This window comes from Cupressus sempervirens, chromosome 10 (assembly GCF_028749045.1).
Source record: "Cupressus sempervirens isolate cs-2001-9-10 chromosome 10, ASM2874904v1, whole genome shotgun sequence".
Lineage (NCBI taxonomy): Eukaryota > Viridiplantae > Streptophyta > Pinopsida > Cupressales > Cupressaceae > Cupressus > Cupressus sempervirens.
The window spans coordinates 108,455,734-108,471,733 of NC_143127.1; positions in this window are offsets into that span (position 1 = coordinate 108,455,734).

Genomic DNA, 16,000 nt, shown 5'->3' on the forward strand with positions numbered 1-16,000 from the left:
GCGCATATTGCTGCATGTGCTGCGAGGCTTGCTGTTGATATGGGATTTGAGGTTGGGATTGAGGAACATAAGCTGGCTGTGGGATAAATGGATTGCTTTGTGGAGGTAAGGTATAAGATGGTTGTGAGGCTTGGGGAAAGGATCGGGGGGCTTGTGGGGTTTGACCAATATATGTGGGTTGTGCCCCCATTTGGGATGGTATCTGCAAATAATTGGTGGTTGGCTAGGGTGGTGGATTACCTCCTAGAAGTGGCATTCAAAAGTAGTTGGTAATTAGAGGTAATGGATTAGTTGGTGGTGGAGGTGGTGGGAATTGAAAGCTTGGGAATGGAACTGATGGGGTTTGATAGCTTTGTGGTTGGATTTGAAAGCTTTGTAGAGTGGTGGCAGGGGCTGGGGTCACTTGGGATCTTGGTAGAAAATTGGTAGTAGCTTGTGGGATTTGATAGCTTTGTGGAGTGAGGGTAGTAGCTTGTAGATTTGTGGCTAATGGTATTGAGCTCCCAAGACCTAATGGAAATGATGGGATTGTGCTTTGGGCTGCGGTGAACAAGCTGGGGGTAATGAAAGGTTGATTACTTGGCCCCATGGGTGGCATCCTTGTTGTATATTACTGAGGTTGGCCAAAGATGCTAGCACTGATTTGGGAGATGGGTGGATTTGGAAGGCTAGGTTGGGGAGCAACAGCAACAATAGTGAAGGGGGTGAATGGTGAGGTGTTTTGGGTAAAGGGGGTTTGGAGTGGAGAGGTATGAACCAAGGATGGAGTGGTGGTGGCTGGGTTGGCTTGTGGCATGGAGATTTCAACTTGGGTGGATGATGGTATGTTTGGGTCTGTTGGATCATATGGATTGGCTGGAGGCTCTTCTTTTGGCATATATTGAGGATAATTTGGATCATAAGAGCCTATGGGTGGTGGTAGCTACCCAAAAAATGGGTGAGATGGATCTGATAATGGAGGGGGTCTTCCAAAGTCAAAGGTTCCTACATTGTCCCTTTGAAAATTAGCCATGATTGTCTCTTTGTTCTTGTCTATAATGGCATTTACCAATACTGCATTTCTTGGTTGGTTCATGAAAGCTTCAATGTCAGTAGATGATGGCATAGCTTTCTCTAGGCCAAAGGATGGCTGAGTGCTCAAGGGGGGTGAGGCTGTTCGATCCAAATGATAGGGCTCCATTGTTTCTTTCTTCTTGGCTAAGCGAGTGATGGGTGGGATGAAAAATGCTCCTAGAGATGAGATGCAATAATGCTAATGGATGCAAAAGGGGGAAGGCTTCTCTATGCAAATGATTTCCTAGGTTAAGGCAAAGCTATATGACAAAACCTAAGGAGGATTGGGTTGGAGATTCTAACTTCAAAGATATGTTGCCAAAGCATGAAAGGTCTGCTTTCCTATGTGCAAGCTTGGTGGTGATTGTTTCAACTTAAGGATAGACTGATCATCCTTTAGGAAGAACACAATATTGACCACTTGTGGATCCCAACATTTAGCTCAAGGTGATGAGGGATAACAAGTGACAAAGCTGGATTACCCTAGACAAAGCTCTGTCAAAGGGATAACCTTAGTGAGATTGATGGATTTGGAAGATTTTAGGAGTGGCAAACTTTTGGCAAAAGTGACAAAAATTTTGAAGGCTTGGATGTGAGGTTTTGATTGTTGGCTAGATGGTTTGATTCTAAATGAGATGGATGAGCTAATAATGCTTAAGGGGATAACCTAAGATGGTTGGCTTTTCTACAAAGATGACTCTAAAGTGAAGCTTATCCAAGAAGATGTGGAGAAACAAGGGTGTCTAATCATAGAAATCATGCCTAGTTGGTAAGGCATAAGCAGGGTTAACTCCTGGATGTTGGCTAAATTTGATGTTGTGCTCTAACCAGGCCTCTTGAAGTGCTTCATCGGTAGCTTTGTCCTCTACTTTGTGGAGTTTGGCAATTCGTGGGCTTGGTGTTATTTCTTTTCTCTTGGCTGAAGGTTCCTTGTATGCTAGAGATGGTTTGAGTTTAACTTTGTGGAACTTCTATTTGGGTTTGGGTTGCTCTGACATCAATTCTTGAATCTGCTTGGCTTTGAGAGATCTTGGTTGTTTTGCTTCAACTCGTTCAACTTCTGGAATAGGCAGTGACTACGCTAAGTATGCCCTAAGCTAGGATTGGCCAAGTTTGGCAAACATTCATTCAACAAATAAAAGATCAAGCAATAGATAGAAACAACCAAATAGAAGTTTTTGATTCTCAGAAAGTGATACTTACGCCAAGGAGTGTGTTTGTTCTACAAATGTTTCAATCAGTCACCTCAAACACATTAACATCCTAGATGATTGTCTACAAGGCTGACAGTTTGTTTAACTAAGGAGTCCTTGATATACCCAAGGTACGTGAGGCCCAAATCCATAGATGAGACCAAAAAGATGTCACACAGCCGAGAGGAGCGTTAACCCACTTCTCCTCTTTCACTTCTCAAGGGTATAAAGTTCCTTGAGGCCTAGCCTAAGTGAATAAATCTTGATCCCAAGAGATGTGCCTTTCGATTCACCTCCTGATTCTTATACTCTGCCAGAACGCTGGAGTTGAGGTCGTCCAAGGAGTGATGAAATCCCCATGCAGGCCTCTTAAAAATAAACAAGGTTTTGGATCCTAATCTTATGCACCCAAGATGGCCTCGAAAGACGACAAGGGGAGAGAAGACTTGGATGACCTTGGGCTAAAAAACACGCTTGTTCTTTTACCAACTAACTCTTATGTGTGCTAATCTAGACTTTGCAAGCACTCATGTTTAAGAGAAAATGTTCAATTCCAACTTGAAGCGCCAACAAAGTAAATCGATCGAAGAATGCAAACAATAAGAAGAGTTAGGGTCAACAAAAGCAAACTCGCGTGCCCAGAGGCCCTCCACGTCAAGTATCGATTAATTTTCTTTAAGGCATTCAAGATTGAGTGTGAGTTTGTTTTAAGCCCAAAACAAAAGTGTGTGAGATTCGATTTCAAGCGTGTGCTCGGAGGCTCTCCACATCAGTTGTTGTTCAATTTTAGTGCCCAAACTTGAAGTGTGATCGATTTAATCTAGAGTTTTGATCATTTAATAATTTTGATAAAGTTAAAGCAAACATTCAAAGACCAAGTGAGTGAGTTAGATTGTGGAACATTTAACACCTTTTTCAAGTAGACCCATCCCCATAAATGGCGCTGAGATTGCAACCAATGGCTAATATTTGATGGGTGATTAGAAAAGAGGTGAGTTCAAGGAACTACTCAAATTGATTTTTGCAAATTTGTATTTTAACTTAACAAAATTTCTTAAATGTCCAAAAATAAAAATTTACCTAGATTGCATGTGGAAAAGAGATTTGTTTTGTTCAATTTTTAGAAGCTCCAAATGAAGTGTTTGATAATGCAATGGTTAATTGATCCTTGGCATTCAAGATTGGATTTTTTGTTTTAATCATGCATTCAAAGAAAATTTGATTTTAATCCATGGCATTCAAGGGTGATTTTAGCAACATGCATTCAAAGACAAGTGGTTAAACATTCAAGTTTTTTCCTTTGAGCATTCAAGATGGAGATTTTGTGTGTCGTTTTAAGAACTTTGAAGTGCTTTGTTTTAACCTTAGATCATTCAAGATTTTTTTGGACTCAAAAGTGAAAATGACTCTTTGGAGTTTGGTTTTCATTCAAGATTTTGTGTTATAGTTTGCATATTTTAAGCCCCAAAAATGATATTCCTAGATTGTTTTGATGCATGAAAAACCTAAGAAACATTCAAGATTTTGCAACAAGACATTCATTTGGAACAAATAACAAAGCTTTTTAGGACAATTTTGGCAACCATTTAGGACTCTTAGTTTTCAAGAGATTTTTAAAAGAACTTAAAAATATTTGCAAATGAGGTTCATTTTATCCTTGATTGATGCTTTGAGTTTGATTTAGATTTTAGTGTGTACTTTAGTGTTAATTTTGAACCTTTTGAAATGGAAACTTGAAGTTCTTTTTAAATTCCCAAAAATGAAGTGTTCCTAACTTTGCATGAATGCATATAAAACCTTGATGTTGCAAGGATGCAAATGATTGGATTGGTTTAGTTTCAATTGTTAAAAGATTTTTTTTTGGCAAATTTTTAGTTTTTAATGGATTTAAGTATGATTTGGGGGTTCATTTTAAGTACTAAAAAGAAGTGTGTACGATTTTGCTTCCTTAAAAAAAAATGGCCAAGATCTCCCACAAGAAGAAGAAGAAGAAGTAGATGGAATAAGAAGAATATAGACAAGAAGAGGAAGAAGAATTCCAAGTTCTTTGTCCACCTATAAGCTTGAAAAATCTGCAAACACTATGAGATATACTATGAGTTCCTTTGTCTTCTTTATGCTCATGTGGACCTACAAAACCAATTTATACAATCCTACCAATCACAAACACAAGCAAAATTAGCCAAAATCAGCAAATGACATACAAAACTTGACTAAAAAAGCTAATGAAGATGACCCATGCGGGGTCCCACCGGGCATGCCAAAATGTATATGAGCAATGTTAGTATGCTAATAGAAACCAAATTTAAATAAAGCTTCTACAAACTAAAAAAAATTCATAAACTTCAAGATAGACTAAGATGAACTCTCAATTGAGAATATGAGCCATTAATGGGCTCTCTCAATGAGAAGCTCTCTTGTTGAGTAGTTTTGTCTAAATAGATAGGATGTATGCTCAAGCTTATGCTTCAAAAAGGGCTTCAAATGGAGTTGGAATTTGGGTGTGAGTGTATGGTTTTGATGTAAAATGGCTTCTTAAAATGGCATTATGACTTTACTTCATGGATTGTGTTAAAATGACTTGGGAGAGGATTCCTTAAATAGGCAAAGGGCTTGAGGGATCAAGGGCTAGGATGCAAGGATGTGAAAAAGCTTATAGAAGGCTCAGATTGCATGAGAGGAGAGCACATGGATTGTCCTTCCTTACAACCAATCAGGGAGTGACACATGTCACATGGTGAGAGGATGGAGGAAAGGGGAAGGATGAGTCAAAAAAGGAGGCTCAATGGATAAAATCTTCATAAAGACCCTCATAATGACTTGTAAGAGCAATAAAAGGGCTTGGAAGAGTCATTTATGGCCTAGTGGACTTCATAAAGTTTTATGGTTGAGATATTTTGAGGGTGATGAGAGCAATTTCGACTTGGACTTGATTAGGAGGGTTTTAAGCTTGCTTAGGGTTGTGCAAATGATTACAAGATGGATTAGGATGGTTTAGGATTAGCTTAGGGATAGGCAAGTGGATGGCATTTAATGAGGGTGGGTGAAGGAGGAGATATTTGTTAACTTTGGGTTCGGTTAGTAATTCTTAACCCATGTTTAGGGAATGTGACAAGGTTAGGAGGGGATTAGGATTAGGTTTAAAGAAATCTTCTAGAAGAGTCTAGACTTTGGATGAGGATAAAGACTTTCTAGAATAGTCTAGAATTTCCTAGGATGAGGATGAAGACTTTCTAGAAGAGTCTAGAACTTCTTAGGACGAGGATAAATTAGATTTTTAGAAAATAAATAAAGTTTTATTTATTTCAAGGGTTTGGGTTGAGGAGATATTTATTAAATCTTTTTTAATAAACATGAGGATTAATATTTAATCTTAATTAAATATTCTGAGTTGGGATTAGGGTTAGGAAATGATGGGATTAGCCTTTAATTAAAATTAAAGAAGGATTAGAAGATTTTGGAAGAGGTTAGTGGTCTTAAGGAAATTGGCCAAGTTTTGGGCAAAAAATAATTTTTTTATTTATTTTGGGTTTTTTGGTCAATTTATTAATTTAATAATTAATAAATAAGGAAATAATGTTTAAATAAGATTTAAACATTTTTCGGAGGGATTCCTTAATTAAATATTTTTAATTAAGATAAAGCGATTTAATGGCATAAAAATTAATTAATTAATTATTTAAATAATTAATTAATAAATGATGATATCATCAAGACTTTTTCAAAAATAAAAATACTTTATTTTCTAAAGGTTTCTAGGTGTCTACAGCTTGATGATAGTGTAGCCTCATAGAATGACTTAGAAAAAATTTTCGTAGAGCAATATGGTGACAAAACCAATGCTATCTTTATGTTGAATGAGTTTAAAAACATAAAAAATAGCCCTAATAAGTCTACATTTTATTTTAATGTGAGATTTTAGAAAGGGATGTATAAGTTGTTCCAAGTAATGAGACTTGGTGAAGATGTATTCCTCACAACTTACTTTGATGCCTTTGATAGTAAAATGGCATATATTCTAAGGGAAAAGGATCCTAGAACACCAAGGGAGGTTTGTAAGATGGATGTATATATTGAAAATAATAGAAGAGCCTCTCGTAAATTGGGAAGAAGGGATGACCCAAAATTGTTTAATCCAAGAAACAAGAAAGAAGGTAAAAAGCTTACTCTAGGAAAGAAGCTTGAAGAGGACACAATGGGTCAAGTGTTAAACTTTTTGAAGAGTTTAAATCCATTAGCAAACCAAGACAATAAGAAAAGTACTAGTGATAAACCTCGATTTAATACCCATTACAATAGGTACCCTTGGTTGCAAATATATCCTTATACTACTCAATGGAAATGTTTATCGAGGAAATAAAGATAAGGGTACACCAGACCCACTATAAAGTAATTTTTTAAACATGGTGGAAGAGATACCTTGGTGTATTGTGATCCAGTAACCTCATTCTTCTGACTGTTGTGTAGTTTCTCAATCCTTTTCAACAAATCAGCAAGCACAAAATGAAGAAGGAGAGGAAGAAGAGAACCATGAGGATGTTGTGTGCAATATGATAAACTTGTGCAAAAATGGTGATGAATCTAACATAGAAGATTTTGGAAATGATGTTGTAAATCAAAGAGATGTATACTAGTTTCACCATCTACAAGTTCCTTTAGATGATAAAGATCTAGAAGGAGATAGAATGTGCAACATGATGTCAGACTTGGATCATATAAACTTGAGAAAACCATAAAATGAGGAGATTGAAAAAATCACTACTGAAGTGATTGCTCAAGTGCATAGCACTTACAATCTAAGAAATAGGACTATGAACAATACTATTGGCAAGCCATCTAGTGTATTAATCAAGAATACTAATAAAGTGGATGATAAAAATAATAAGGAAGATTCGGTGTGTTGGTCATAGAATGTTTTGACATTTGAGTGTCAACACCTTAACTAATTTCACTATACATGCCAAGTAAACTATGTACATCGAGTTATAGTATGTGTCAAGCAAGAATTTCAATAGGTTCCGAATGACTTTAGGTGTTGATTAAGTAATAGATGCCGAGTGATATATAGGTGTCCAATCATAGTTGATGCCAAGCAAGTCAGAGTGCTTCAATTGCTAAGTGAGCCAGAATCATACATGTGCCAAGCAAGATATAATGTAATAGGTGTCAAAAACTAGAATAGTATATGTTGCAAGCACCACTAGTCCAGTATGTGCCGAGTATCACATAATGAGCATATGAGTTTGTGCCCTCACAAAATAAGACGTAAATTATTTTTGGAGCTAACATAGAAAATTTTTGAAGGAAAACAAGGATAAGTACAAATCTTGTATATCTCCTATGCAATCGAAAAAATGGAGTAGGCATGCAACCAATGAGAAAAATGCAAGGAATGAGTAGGAATTCAAGATTCAATATGGATTATAGATCCATACCTAACCATAAGTCTAAAATGTCTTTATAAGGAGGCTTAGACCCCACAATTTTGTGATGCTGAAGAGAAGTTAGAAGGAAGCTGCTAAGTAGATAAGAAATTGTAGAATAGGGCAAACAATAGGGGCATCATAGAATTAGAGAATTGAGAAATAGTTACACATTTAGTTGATTAGAATAATACAAGGGATAAGAACATAGATCAGATCAAGCAATGGTCACATCAGAGAGAGAAAATCAAGGGTTTGATTCTAACAATTAAAGATTGTATACTATCATGTTAATTGTTCTAATACTTTCTTACCATTGTATTAAATGTTGGAAATCCTATATTGATAGGTTAGCTTAACAGCTAGGTGGGAAAACCTTTGGAGAAGGTAATTGAAAATCCTACTGAATTAGGTGGGTTTAATAGCCTATTGTAAATCCTTTAATAGGGTGACACTTCTTGTAAAGTGTTTGTAAATCCTTTAACCAAGTCACAATTGACACAGTGTAAATCCTTTAATAGGGTAGACCTTTAATAGAGCAGACCATTAGAAGTGGTCAAACAATTATTGCTGCAGTAATTTTTGTGAGTATCATCCCCACCCCAATTTTACCTTCTTATTCTTGGAGGGTTTTTAGGTTACCAAATTCCTAATGTCATGTGTTGATAAATACTTTTATTTCATGTTTTTTTAAATGTTTACATGCATGCAGTTTACTTTTAGTTATGTCTTGAAAATGATTTCAAAAGGATACAAACTAGTTACTTTTGATTCACCCCCCCTCTCAGAAGTACTTTTCCCGTTGGAATATTCCAACAATTGGTATCAGAGCTTTAGGCTCTCACAAGGAGAAGCCTAATAGCTTAGAGAAAAGGTCTAAAGGTGGAATTCTTCAAACTTTGAAAGATCATAGACAATCAGGTGATTGATGTTCATCTCGCTCTACATAAATTGGAAGAAGCTAGAGAAGAATTGAGAAAGTTCTTGGAAAGAAGGAAGGATATAGCCATACCTGAAAATGATAGACACTACTAGGAGATTTATACCACACAACTGTTTTCCAATGGAGATTTCAAGGAATTTGATGTAGCAATAGCAGAACTAATGGAGAAAAATAGAGCACGAGCTGAAGAAATTAGAATACTCAAGCTTGAACAAGAATCACAAGCCATAATGCTTTGTGAAGTGACTTAAAAAAAGAAGAGAGCCATTAAGGGAAAGGCCATGATAGAATATGACAAGAGAAATCTTACCAATAGACTGGAGGAGAAAACAATTGTGTTTGAAAGAATCTCAAACATGCAGCTAGACACCTTGAGCTAGATGATGAATTCTCATCATGAATTGAACATGAAGGAAATTGACATATCCATTTTGAAAATATAGAATAAACAATTTTAGAATGAGTTGAAGAGAGTAAAGGAGATAGCAGAAAGATTCAAAAAACCCAAAGAGGCTTTTAAGTACTTTGAGAAACTACTGAGACCACCAAGGGTGAGTAATGACACTTTAGGACTTGGTTACACCAGCACTGAGCAAGGAGAATCATCTAAGACTGCAAAAGAAAGGAGTAACAAAGGTAAGAACACTAAACCTACTTTTCATTTATATGGTAAAAAGGGACATACCTCTAATGTGTGTAGGAGTAAGAATGGTCATCAGCATGATAAGCCCAAGAAAGTAAGATTTTTTCACAAGTGCAAAAAAAAAGGACACCAAACACATGAATGTAGATCCAAGACCATTAGGACACCAAGATTTGATGGTCACTACTACAACTGCAAAAAATATGGACATATAACATTTGAGTGTAGATCAAAGCCTATGTGGACATCCAATCAGCCTACAAAAGGAAACAACCATGGTCATCACTACAAATGGGATTAAAACACCAAGTATAGATCTCATTACTGTCAAGAGTATGGACACATTCTTGAAAATTGCATAAGGACACATTTTAGAGGGAATTATAGTAGATGGTTAAGCCAAACTACATGTTTTAGTTGCTTGAAGGTTGGACATATTAGTAGGTATTGCCCAACAAGGGAGAAGGCACCCAAGATAGAAGTCAACAAAGAAAAAGAGAAGGTTGTTGTTGAACAAATAAGAGGGAAAATAAACAAGACTTGGAAGAAGAAAGATGAGTGTAGCACATCAAATGGAGGAATCACCTCACCCAAAAGGTCAAGTGATCACACTTCATCCAACTAAGAAAAATAAAGATGTATGGGACTGGTATGCAAAGCTGTATCCTACATTAGTCCCAAAGAATAAAGGAGTACTGCAATGAAGAAATCAACATGACAAAAGATGCCAAGTCAAAATTTTGAAGAAGCTACCAAGTTACCCTTGGATGCTAAGCAAAGCTCCATTACATGCCAAGTTGATAGTTGATGCTGAGTGAATGAAATTCAATGGATGACGAGTTATGTTGAAACCTTTAAGTGCCAAGTTTACAACTATATGCATTATGCAATAAATGCTAGGTTTTGAATCATATAATGTTGAATTTTGCTCATTTTTATGACATTCAAACACAGAGCAAATATGAGAAGAGTGAAGAAGTGATCAAGAAACAACCTGACAACCATTTGTATAGATTTTAATAGCAATTCAGCAAAAATTCATTGATTTAAATGTATTTATTAGGTGCTGAGCTATGCAACGTTAAAATTTTATTACATATTTAAACCCTAGTTTGGTAAAATAGCATCAAGCTCCAAAAACTCCAAAGGAAAAGAGATTCACGAGGTTAAATTAGTCAGCAACAAGGTCAAACAACCCAAATTCAAACCCATTCCTAAGGTTGCATATAAGAACGACATAGTTGGTGCTTTATCCATTATCCCATCCAAAGTAGTCATGGTGCAAGATGTGAGAAAGTGTTATAATTCAAAAAATTGGTGCCATAGGTGATATTGAAATATTCCAAGCCTAAGACAAGTTATGTGATAATGGGATACTAAAAAACAAATTCAAGATAGTTGAGAAGAAGGGTTTGACAAATGCCCTATTTTTTCCCATGGTGTTTAAAACTGAATGGATTTGCATTGTTCTGAGTCAAATTCATGATGGTTGTTTATGGCTGGAGATATGACCTATTAAGATTACCAAAAGGATAGTACATAGAGTTACAAGATTCCCAACCCTAGATTAGCCAAAGAACTTGGAAAGTGATAGAAGGGAGACCATTGAGAAGAATACAAGAGCTAGATGGAAAAATAGGGGAATCACCATTGACACTATAACAAAACCCCTACTTGACTTTGTAGTTAGAGTGATTTCACACAAATTTTACCAATCAAGTAGATTGAACAATGTACCCTATATAGCTGTTGATGTAGCTTACAAGCTGGTAAAGAAAGATCATACCTATGATCTGGCAGAACTAATGCTTCAACAAATAAGTGAAAATTTGGGAGCTATAAGAAGATTCAAGGGAGCACAATGCAAATTTGGATTAATCTTAGTCTACATATTCTTCTATGTGATGGAAGAATTCCCTTCAATTGGGAAGGTAAATTGGATTTCCAACAAGTTTGCAATCACACAAATCAATGAGTTAATTAATTAGATGGGAGATAATTTTGAGGCCCAGTGACTAGCTATTTTCAGGAATTTAAGATATCCATGAAGTAGAGAATGAGAATACTAGTTTCATTGGTAGAGAAACATGTCAATGACATATGATATTTGGTTGACATTGACTACACATACATTCAAGCTGTAGTGCCAAGAGTAAGATGGCTTAGGCCACTAGGTTAATAGTTGGATTTGGACCAAGCCTCAGCTGCAATCACTATCCTACTTGTAGAAGATACTGACAAAGCTACCAAACCTTTTGGCACATATGACTTCGTCAAGTCAAGGGTTGAGACAGAATTGAAGATATCCTCTATTATCAAGAGGAAGGATAAATTAGTGAAGAAGGTAAAGAAGAAATTTGGAGCAAACATTGAAGGAGAAGTAGGTGGTGAAGAAGAATAAGTAGAAGAAGAAGAAGAGCAAAGGCAAGGGCCTATGGAGTTGACACAAGGCCAAGGAGAAGATAAGGAGGAAGGTGTTGAGGAAGAAGAAGCTAAGGAATCACCTACTCAAGCTGAGAAAAAGAAGAGAAAGGCTAAAACTCAACCTACAACTCAGCCAAAGGCTAGGAAGTCAGCAAAGCCTACTCAAGCAAAACCAAAGAAACCTATAACAAGGGCTACTACAAGGGAAACAACACAAAAGGCCAAAGAGGAAGAAAAAGAGAAAAAGAAAGCCACTAAATAGCCTACTGAAGAGGTAAAGAAAAGAAGAAAGTATGTGGCACAACCAAAAACTGATGATGAAGATAGAACATAGTCAGAGGACCACAACCAATTTAGAGTGGTAAGTCATCCTCCCAAATATACCTTAGACAAAATTTGTGAAAATGTTAGAAATGAATATTTAAATGACTTTAAAAACATTGATTTTAAGAATCTCAGTAGAGAAGAGAAAAATAAAATAGAGGAATCTATGTATGCCATGATGAAAAAATTAAAAAAACACACCTCTAGAACTTGAAAATACCTTGCCTAAGGAACTATATGAGATAGTTGAAAATAAATGGCATTATTTTCTAAAAATGGAGAAGGAGATTAGAGAAACTACTTTAGCCCAAGTTATGCCTGACCTAACAAAAGGTCAAAAAACAAAGAAAAATAGAAAACATGGTGGAAAATTTACACCTATGTATAGAGCCTTTAGCATCCTTCAAAACAAGATTGAGGATGTAGTGAATAAATCCACGCAATTGTGGAAGTCAATTTACAAGGTAACTAATGACAAAGATGAAGAGAGAAATAAAGTAGAAGCTAGTACCAAGAAGAAGGTAGAGGCAAAGGAAACAAAGAAGTATGAAGAAGAAAAGAGATAGAATGAAAAGAAAGGTGAGGAAGAAAAAGGAGAGGAAGAGAATAAAGAGAAAGAAGAGAATGAATCAATTAAGGGAGAAGACATGGCAATAGCTGAAAAACAAGAGCGTCAAGAGGAATAAAGTGTATAAGACACAGAAATGCCACCTACTAGTCCTCCTCATGTAGCCATTACACTTGTAGAAACTATAATTGTAAAGGATGTTACTAATACATCATGTCAAAAATTCAATCCCCTAACTATAGAGGATCTCTCCAAGATCCTTCACCAATCTACTTTACAGGCACAATTATGCACAAACCCTGTATTGGTGAGTGTTGATGAGCTACAAAAGGTAGTAGTAGAATCATAAAGAGAAAAGGTGAAAACGAAAGAACTAGCTTTCACTTATATAGCTACTTGCACTAAAATTTTGATGCTTCCACCACCTATAACAACAAGTGATACTATTCAAATGCCAAGTGTAGAAAAAGGAGAAGACACAAGAACAACAAGACAAACTTCTTCATTTGATCCCATAGTACATATAATAGGTACACCCCCAAAAATTGTGATTGATAAAGGTAAATTAGAATAGGAAAAGGAGAATACAAAAGATGAGGAGCAAGCTATAATCTAGACATTGATTGAATTACCAAAAACTGGCACTCCTACACAAACTCTTCAAAAGCTGAGCATTGAAATGATATCATTGCAAGTCCAAACACTAGGCTCAAGATCTACTAGGGTTGCCAAGATACTTCACTATGTAGATCCTAAGCTAGATGAAGAGATTATTGTACATCCTTATGACTCCAAGACCATAACCATTGAGTAGATAACTAAGATGCAGAATGTACTAGATAGGAGAATAAGGTAGGAGATACTCAAAAAAGAGTATAAACACAAGAAAAAATTGAATGACATTAAGGACATCTTCATGGATGCCTTCAGCTCGCAGTCACTAGATGAATCAAAGCCCATAATGGAGAAACTATCAAATATAGTTGATTAGGTGACCAATGAAGAACATGATACTAATGCTAAACTCATGGAATGGTCAGAAAGAAAATTTCAAGGGAAGGTAAATGAAAAGATTTCAGGTGATATAGCACTAACATAGGTAGAGCTGGCTAAGAAACTTGAAAAATTCAAAACTATACTTAAGAACACTTTCTCGTTGTACAAAAAACTATGTGACTTTTCCAACTTCACACAAGAGACTAGCCAATGTATATTGAGCTTGGAGAAAAAACTTAAGATTTATAGCATGTAGTTACCCTTAAATCTAGCTCAAAGTGAGAAGCATTTTGCACAATTTCTTCACACACAAAGGGAGTTAGCTATACTCATAGTAGAGGAAGCCAATATAAAGGCTAAATTGATGCAAATTCAATCCCCTATCACCCCACATTTGGAAGTCCTCCACAATCAGCAAGTATATGCAGAAATAGTTCTAAAGAAAGATCCTAATCTTTCTACACTTGATGGACTCATACACCTTTCTACAAAGACTGCCATCCAACACAAGTCACTTTACATTGCTTTGGAGAATTGGGATGTAGCTTTGAAAATAATAATGGAGCTAAATAGTAACTTTTTGGCTAAGTATGGTATTACTCCTTAGAACCCTTTGACATTAGTGTCAAAAAGGGGGAGATATATGTTTTAGGGGAGATATAATGGAGATATAATATTTTGATGAAGATATAATTAAGGGGGAGAGTACTATAAATTTTGATTACATTCTTTGAGAATAAAAAGGAAAGTTTTTAGATAGCCAAAAAGGGGGAGACAAATTTTTTTGGCAATCATATGGAAGATAGCTCTATTCCATATAAGATCTAATACAAAATGCAGAAATTCCATAGCTCTAATAGATTAGATATAGAACACAGGTACAAAATATAGGAATAGGAAAAAATACAAAGAGTATCAGGCACATTAGCACATAATTTTGGTTTCAAGAATGAATAAGGCACAATAAACTTAGGGGGAGTTATAAGGTATATTGTTCCTTACAAAATATTGAAATTTTGCATATATGTCGAGCAGAATGAAAAATGTACTCATAAGGTCAGTTCAATAATGGATAGTTAAGTTTTTTTGACACTCATGTCAAAGGGGAGATTTTTGGTAGTAGAATGGTTTTGACATTTGAGTGTCAACACACTCAACCAATTTCACTATACATGACAAGTGCACTATGTATGTTGAGCTATAGTATGTGTTGAGCCAGAATTTCAATAGGTGTCGAGTGACTTCAAGTGCTAAGTAAGTAATAGATGTCGAGTGATATATAGGTGTTGAGTCACAGTTGATTCCAAGCAAGTCAGAGTGCTTCATATGCCGAGTGAGCCAGAATCATACATGTGCTGAGCAAGATAGAATGTAATAGGTGCCAAGTAAACTAGGATAGTATATTTACCAAGCACCAGTAGTCCAGTATGTGCTAAGTAACACAAAATTAACATATGAGTTTGTGCCCTCACAAACTCAGATGTAAGCAATTTTTGGAGCTGACATAGAAAAATTTCAAAGGAAAACCAGGATAAGAATGAATCTTGTATATTTCCTATGCAATCAGCATGTAACCAATTAGAAAAATGGAGTAGGTATGCAACCAATGAGAAAAATTCAAGGAATGAGTGGGAATTCAAGATTCAATATGGATCATAGATTCATACCTAACCCTAAGTCTATGAAGTCTTTATAAGGAGGCTTAGACCCCACAATTTTATGATGTTGAAGAGAAGTTAGAAGGAAGTTGCTAAGCAGATAAAAAATTGTAGAATAGGGCAAACAATAGGGGCATCATAGACTTAAAGAATTTAGCAACAATTACACATTTAGTTGATCAGAATAGGACAAGGGATAAGACTAGAGATCAGATCAAGAAAGGGTCACATCAAAGAAAGGAGATCAAGTGCCTAAATCTAGCAATTAAAGATTGCATACTATTAGGTTAATTGTTCTAATACTTTCTTGCATTGTATTAGATGTTGGAAATCCTATATTAATAGGTTAGCTTAACAGCTAGGTGGGAGAACCTTTGGAGAAGGTAATTGAAAATTCTATTGAAATAGATGGGTTTAACAACCTATTGTGTTGGCTCCTAATTTAGTAGTGTGTAAACAACCAAGTATGCATGGCAAGAATGCATCTATGGGTAGCTATATCCAATAATGGACACACTTCACAGAGAACCTGGGCCAACTATAAGGCTATACTCCTGCACTTCAGGCTCTACAAAACCTAGGCGGGTATACATATAGATTCTTTATATGGTACCAGTTATCAAAGAATACACTAAATCTTATATAGAGTAGATAAAAACCCCTAAATCTTCTATACTTAACTAGGAATCACAAGCATGAAATAGCTAAGAATATAACTCATGAAACTGGCAAGCTAAGTCTGGGTTAACATTGAATGACTTTCAACATAAAAGGG